General features: G+C 41.0%; 1 non-coding gene across 1 annotated transcript; it reads right to left on the reverse strand.

The window, feature by feature from the left end:
* Nucleotides 1-913: 913 nt before the first annotated feature.
* On the reverse strand, nt 914-1019 carry LOC141588945 (small nucleolar RNA R71). Its single transcript, XR_012519910.1, has one exon. It is a non-coding gene; the product is annotated as a small nucleolar RNA R71 (small nucleolar RNA).
* Nucleotides 1020-8439: the final 7420 nt, after the last annotated feature.

Genomic DNA, 8439 nt, shown 5'->3' on the forward strand with positions numbered 1-8439 from the left:
TAGTTTATCTCTATTTTCTGCCTTCACTACTCTTTCCTTGCTTCTCTTTCTTTTACACCTTTTAGTTTAGAAAATCAATTATAAACCCCTCCATTTTATGACCAAATAGACGGACTCTTTACAGATATCTTGCCTCCCTGAGGAGATCGACATGACTTCCCTAGCTATATAGTTATTTTAGTTAGTTTTTTTTTATAGGTATACGACTGGCCTGTCAAATTTTGGCGCCGTTGCCGGGGAGGAAATTGCCCTATCTTTTTTTTGTTTCGTTTATTTTATCCGTCTCAGGGAATTCTTATTCTTTGAGACAGTTCTTATTTATTTTCTTTCAGTGTTGTGTATGCCTAGGTCAAACAGGTTGGAATTAGTTTCAGCTGATTCTGAGCCAGAGAGACTGTTCAGGTATAGACTCCATCTGCAAAGAGAATCACGAACGGAAGACTTGAGTACTTTCGAACCCGAGCTGCAACATTTCCTATTTACAGAAGATCAATATTTAGTAGAAGATAATCTCAGTTCTGTAAACCAACCAGTAAAGATGCCGAATATTGCAAGTCATTCGGAGCCTAAAGCATCATCTATTCCTAAGGGTTTCAATCTCCAAACTGAGGATGGGAATACTTTTGACATCCGTCCGTCCTATATCAATCTGGTGGAGAGAAATCTCTTTAGAGATGTGGCGGGTGAAGACCCGAGGAAGCATATGGAGGTCTTTACGGACTACTGTTCTACTATCCCCGCCACAAAGGGGGTAACTCTAGACAAGATTAAGGAGGTGCTGTTTCCTTTTTCTTTGACTGACTCAGCCAGGGAATGGCTGACCGATTTGGACGGTAGGTCGCAGGGATCACAGACTGGGAGACCCTTGCTCTTGCTTTTTATAAGAGATATTTCCCTCCGCAGCGCACCAATCAGCTGAGGGCAAAGATCACTACTTTCAAGCAGGCACCTGATGAGACTTTCTATGAAGCTTGGTGTCGGTTTAAGAGGTTGTCGAGGTCTCTTCCTCACCATGGTTTTGATCCATGGTTTATGTCCAATCAGTTCTATAATGGGTTGTACGATGACCACAGAGCTATACTTGACGCATCATCCAACGGAAGATTCCAAAAGAATACTGATGATGATAAGGGGTGGGCCATTATTGAGGAGATGGCGACCCATTGTACCGAGTATGGGAACCCAAGGGACGGTATTCGAATAATTCACGCGGTTGATAAGGCAGTCGTGGCTCAGTTGGAAGCCATGAATGCTCGTTTTGATAAATTGGAGCTGCATTCTGCTGGGGAGCCTCAGACGGTTCATTTGCTTACTAGAGGGGAAACCGTCACATGTGAGAGGTGTGGGAGCAATGACGGTCATACTGCTATTGACTGTCTTACAGAGAAGGAACAGGTCCTTGCTTTTCAACAATACAGGCAAATAGGGGGTTCCTATTATAATAACTAAGGGGCAGTCCATCCCAATTTGAGGTGGACAAGTCAAAATGTGCTCAATCCTACCCCTCCTCCACAGCAGCAACAGCCATATGTCCCTCCTCATAAGGCTCAACAAGGCTTTCAAAAGCCTCCTTCCTTTCCTACACCTAATCATGGTGCATCATCCTCAGGTGGGGTGAGCGAGTTATCTGAGTTGAAGACGATGTTGCAGTCTTTGACAAAGCAGTGGCAGCTAAGTGACCAACAAAAAGAAGCATCTATTAAGTCACTTGAAACTCAAGTTGCTCAGTTAGCTGCGAACCAGTCCACGAGGAAGCAGGGTCATTTGCCGTCACAAGCCGACAAGAATCCACACGAGACGGTGATTTTAATTAATTTAAGGAGTGGTCGTTCTTATGAAGGACCAAATTTGTCAATTTTAGAGGACAAATCAGACCCGGGAAAGGTATTTAATGACGCTGAACAGTGTCTTATTGCTGAAAAAGAGCTGACGACAAAGAAGATACTCGATCGACTGGTTTTAGGTGGTCGATCGAGTAATAAGGCTGAAGAAAGCACTCGATCGAGTGGAATTTTTTCTCGATCGAGTGAACAGGAAAAAGAACTGCTCGATCGAGAAACCAAAATAGCTCGATCGAGTGGAATTGTTGAGGAAAGAGCTCGATCGAGTGATATTTTTGCTCGATCGAGAGATGCTGATAAAGAAGACCTCGATCGAGAGCCTGCTAGTGCTCGATCGAGTGAAATATCGCCTGAAAGACCCCGTTCGAGAGGAAAGAAGTCTCGATCGAAGGATGTAGAGCTTGATCCAGCCGACACGTTGGAAGAGAGGAACAAGGGGCTCGAAATACCCATTACGGTGCCCTTCCCGAGGCGAATACAGAACACAAAGGCTAATCAACAGTTCAGTAAATTTGCCGAACTCCTGAAAAGCTTGCAAGTCACCGTTACATTCGTTGGAATTGTCGACATAGGTACCCTCTTACCTTAAATTTATGAACGAAATTTTATCACGTAAGAGGCACATTAACGATCATGAGACGGTAGCTTTGACCGAGGTAGGGACGACCCTAGTTCAGAATAAGTTACCTCCCAAACAGTCAGACCCGGGTAGTTTCTCGATTCCGTGTCATATTGGTACCCACTTAATTGATAACGCGTTATGGGATCTTAGCGCTAGCTTGAGTGTCTTACCGCTGTCTTTTGCTAAGAGACTTGGTTTGACCAAATTTAATTGCACAAATATGACTGTTCAGATGGCCGACCGTAGTATATCACGGCCGTTAGGTGTCATAGAAGACATACCTGTTAAGATCGGGAGATTCTTTATACCCGTTGATTTCGTTGTACTTGACATCCTCGAGGACACACATACCCCTATCATTTTAGGGAGACCATTTTTATTCACTGCCCGTGCAGTGATAGACGTCGGGGGCAAGACATTGACTTTTCAGGTTTGGGACGAGGAATTGATATTCCATCAGTCTAAGTCCCGAAGGGCTCCCATGCAAGCTCAGCCTTGCAATGCCCTCTCTTCTACTGACCCTCCTATTGACACTCCAAATGAAAATTTGGACTATTGTGCTGCTCTAGTGACCCCTCCGCCTCAGATTGAGAGCAAAAAGCAGGAGAGTTCGTCTAATTTCCTTGCTACAGATACAGATGAAAATAATGCAGGAGCTGTCAATGGTCATGGTGCAATTACAGTCAGTCAAAGTGGGAGTGATGATACTAAAGCTGGTGAGAAAGGAATAAGGACGAGAAAAGTTTGCGCGTATGTGGACGTTAACTATTCTCCGCCTAATGATTCAAGTACAAGCTCGTGGAGAATGAAGAGGACGGTTAATGTTTCTGAGGTGACGTCATCTAGTCAGAAGCCCTCCGAGGGGCTGCTGAATTGCTTTGAGAAGTGAGCGGGGAAATGCCCCGTGTAACAAATTGTATAAACAATTTTTAATTTCCGTCGGATTTTATTTATTGCATTTAATTAGGACAATTAGAATTTAGACATTTTTAGCGTAGTTTAGAAGACTATAGACTGTTACTATTTATATTTGGTATTTTGGGATATTTTTGCGGATGTTTTTATGCAGGTTTGGGGAGATTACACGCAAATTCAAGGGGTTACACGAGGAAAAGAACTCGCTCGAGTACTTTTTGTACTCGATCGAGTGAAATGTGCTCGATCGAATGGTTCCAGAATCTCGATCGACAAAAGCTAAAAAGGGGAGTACTCGATCGAGTAAATGTTTACTCGATCAAGTGAAATGCATACAAGAGCTCTTGATCGAGTGGTTTAAAATCACTCGATCGAGTGATTTTGCAATTCATACGCAGGAAGTCTCTTTAACTCCCTTCCTTTTCTTATTATTTCATTTTCATATGCATTCTTCCGTTTGCCCTTTTTTAATTGCGACCAAAACCTACCTAAATCCTCCATTAATCTTGCCCATGTACCAAATCCAACACCTACAATTTGTTCATTGCTAATTAATAGTCAATTGCCCTCTATTTTCCCTTTGAATTTCGTTGTTTTTCGCGGTCAATTAGGGGTTTTAGGGTTTGCGATTTTTCGATCGAAAATCGCCAAATTTGCTTGTTTGTGTCGATTAATTGCTCTTTGTAGGTTCCTTATCATCAAGTAAGTAATCCCTATTCTTCATGATCTTTTAATTGCTTTAATTTTTGCTTTTTATGAAGATATTTAGGAATTAGGGTTTCGGGTATTCATTTTGGGTCGAATTTTTCGACTATTATTGTGATTCAATGCCTAATTTGCCTTACTTGTTGATTATTTCCCTTACCTCATCGCCATCTACATGTTTAATTCGAATTTTATGAGGAAATTTGTGATTAGGGTTCTTGCCAGTCGAATTTTTCGACTGAATTTGGGTTTTTCCTGCTGTTTATGCTTAATTTGCTTCAATTGATGCTTATCTCCCTTACCCTTACCCTATCACTGATCATCTGTTTTATTCGAATTTTTGAGGAAAAAATTTGGGAATTATGGGCTGTTTAGTCGAAATTTTCGACTGTCTTTGGGAAGTTTTCTGCTGTTTTGTTGTAATTTAATTATCGTTCCCCTGCCCTATTTGACTAGGATGGATTCTAGCTCTATGCCTTCTACGAGCTCGACTGTCAGTCCATCCCTATCTGAGACGATGGTCCCTGCTGCCACCACCGCCTCCGCACCTACTAGTACCACAGCCGCTACTTCTGTTTTCCTTGTTAGTGCTGCTGGTACTATCTTTGCTGCTGCTAGCACTGTTGTTAGCCCCATTTCAGCCACCAATTCAGCCACAGCTGCTAGCACTGCTGCTAGTCCTTTGTCCTCTGTGGCGGTCTCTGCTGCTTCTTCTGTAGTAGCTTCAGCTAGTACTTCAGGTACGATGACCACCCCTGCTGCGTGGTCACCCGCAGTCACATCTGCTTACCGGGCGGCTCTAGTTCCTCGTTCCATCGGAGCACGGGCTTCTACTTCAGGTTCTAGAGGCCGGGGTCGTGCACGAGCTACACCTGCTGCTGGCCGTGTTACCATCCGAGGGGACGACTCCCTCGATTCGCACTCCGACTACTGAAGGAAATGTAGATTCATATACATATTTAACATACTCATATATGTCTAAAATTTGTCATAAAATTAAAACGGATTTTATGCATGCAAACAACAATATAAATAGAGGAGAAATCATGTCCTTACATTGTAGATTTCGGCTATTAGGGCACAAGAGAGATCACCTTTCTCTTCTTGTTCTTGAGCTTATCCTTATGGAAGAACAAAGATCTAAGTATAAGATCTCTCCCTATGTATTATACCCAAGGCTTCTTCTTAATTTGATTAATATTATAAGTACTAGTATAATATTAATCTTAGTAGAAAATTGAACCAAAAATTATAAAACACTTATATTATTTCGGTTTTATGGGAGGAGGAAGAAGAGAGAATTTTGTCTCTCTAAAACTCTAAAATTTGATTAAGGAAATGAATGAATTATCACACTAAAACAAGGTAGTGTATATTAGAAAAACAAGACAAAAACTTTGCCTTTTTCTCTATTGGAAAACCGGTGGGTGGGGTGCTTTTAGGGGAGCCAATGCATGTCTATTTTGGTCTTCACAAGGAGAATAGGTTTGCATGGCTACCTAGCTTTATCATCATTATGTTTTCTATACAAAATATAAACACAATATTTTAGCTAGTGCACCTCCAATATTTCGGCACTTATGATAATATGGTGTCCATATTATTTTCGTCAATTATCTATATGTTACATGTCACATGTCACATATATTTGTTTATGTATTTTTATCATATTAAAAATCAACGTATTAATAAAAATACGTCATATACAAAATCGACTTAGTAATTTCATAATTACTTGCGCCAAAATATTTTTCCATTTATAAATCACAACAGATTGTATTTATATCAATTCATTTGAATTTAATTGTTACATTAAACAATTTATTTCATCCGAGTAACTATACAATTTAATTACTCAGACCGTATCTCATTTAATCACATTTCAATTTGATACGTAAATTTTACTTCCAAAATCGCCCGTCAATTTTCAAGTAATTTAATTAACTCGTAACGTTATACGATTAATTAAATAATCAATTAAGAGTATTGCCCTTTAGGTATGACCTAGGGGGTCAACTGATCACCACCGTCACACACGACAAAATGAATGTCAAACTCTAGTCGACCAATCATTACCGATATATGTTGACCGAGTTGACGAATAATATTACTTCCCAATTGTATTCATTTTAATGAGACTTAAACATGTGATCATCATGATCAACAGTCGTGATCGCATTATTGTCGGAGGACACATATTCCAACAATCTCCCACTTGTCCTCGACAAGTGTGCGTCACCAATTCTCTTGTCCTATTACTATCTCCCACTCAATGCAAGGTGTCTTTCAGGTCGTACTTGCAAGTGATCATATCGAGAGTGGTTTCCTCGATCTGGAGAATAACTGATTGACCGGATTTATCCACTCTGGATACCTTCCGAGCGTGGCCACGCATTTCCAGTTCATTACTCCTCGAGTGGCCCTGAGATATTGTTATAACCCTGACTAGGGGTGGACAATTCCTATTGCACTCATTCCCTTCGACTAGCCACAGCCATCATAACCCAAAATATGCCCATTTGACCCCATTTACGAAGGTCGTAGTAACACAAATCAAAGCTAATCTGAAACTGTGCCATCTTAGGTGAATAGTCTTTAGTCAAAAGAATCGACTCATTTTGAATACTATAGTAGCTCTCGCCACGACCAAGCTATATAAATTTGCCAGAACTCTATAAGCGGTCATAAGGCCCGATAGAAAGTTCCTAACAATCTGCCTATGTGATCGACTAGTCATCTCACATGACTGTATGGCACTTGAACTTGCCATCAATCGCCTCACACTTTAGTCACTTCGAGACGTCACCTCATACAAGTAACTATGGGCAAAACAATGTTAATCCATGTTCACTTTAACGGGGTTCAATTGTCTCTACAACCCGTATGGATGTAACAAAGTATAAATTAAAGATAAAAGACAAATGTGATTATGAACATGAACAAAAACAACACTTTTATTTCATTTCAAAATCTAACAGAAATTTGGTACACGTTTAAGTCCCATGGATGTAACATGCCCATCATGCTTAGCCTGCGATAAAGGCTTGGTGAGCGGATCGGCTATGTTGTCATCCGTCCCAACCTTACAAATCGCAATTTCCTTTCTTTCAATGAAATCCCTTATTACATGATATTTTCTAAGTACATGTCTAGATCTATTACTAGACTTCGGCTCCTTAGCTTGGAAGATCGTCCCACTATTATCACAATAGAGAGTGATGGGATCATCGGCGGTAGGTACTACTTTTAGACCTTCCGTGAATTGCTTGATCCACATAGCTTCCTTGGCGACCTCGATCTTTGCTATGTACTCACCCTCCGTTGTTGAATCCGCGATTCTGACTTCCTTGAAGCTTCTCCAGCTTACGGCACCACCATTGAGCATGAAAACAAAACCCGCTTGTGATTTCATGTCATCCCTATCCGTTTGAAAACTTGAGTCCGTGTATCCTGTAACACGCAACTCATTGTCTCCTCCAAACACGAGGATAGAGTCCTTAGTTCTTCTCAAGTACTTAAGGATGTTCTTGACAGCAATCCAGTGACTCTCACCTGGATTTGCTTGATATCTACTCGTCATGCTCAAGGCATACGAGACATCAGGACGTGTGCATATCATGGCATACATGATTGATCCAACAGCGGAAGCGTAAGGGATCAACTTCATGCGTTCAACATCATGGGGTTCGGAGGGACATTGAGTCTGGCTCAATATTGTTCCGGTTACCATTGGTACCAAACCCCTTTTGGATTTGTCCATCTTTGAATCGTCGAAGAATCTTATCAACATAAGACTCTTGACTTAGTGCCAATATCCTCTTGGGTCTATCTCTATAGATCCGGATACCTAATATGCGTTGTGCCTCTCCTAAATCCTTCATTTGGAAGTGGTTACCTAACCACTTCTTAACAGAAGACAACATTGGAATATCGTTTCCAATGAGTAGTATGTCATCGACATACAGGATTAGAAACACAACATTGCTCCCACTGAATTTCATGTATAAACATGGTTCCTCAACATTTCGAGTGAAACCATTTTCTTTTATAACATGATTGAATCGATGATTCCAACTTCTAGATGCTTGCTTAAGACCATAAATGGATCTCTTAAGCTTGCACACTTTGTTAGGATTTTTAGAATCAACAAAACCTTCGGGTTGTATCATGTACACCTCCTCTTCTAAATGCCCATTTAGAAAAGCGGTTTTGACATCCATTTGCCATATTTCATAATCATGAAATGCGGCGATCGCTAACAAAATCCGTATGGATCTTAGCATGGCTACGGGGGCGAAGGTCTCATCATAATGGAGACCTTGGACTTGGGTAAATCCTTTTGCCACTAGCCTAGCT

The sequence above is a fragment of the Silene latifolia genome, chromosome 6, assembly GCF_048544455.1.
Source record: "Silene latifolia isolate original U9 population chromosome 6, ASM4854445v1, whole genome shotgun sequence".
Taxonomy (NCBI): Eukaryota; Viridiplantae; Streptophyta; class Magnoliopsida; order Caryophyllales; family Caryophyllaceae; genus Silene; species Silene latifolia.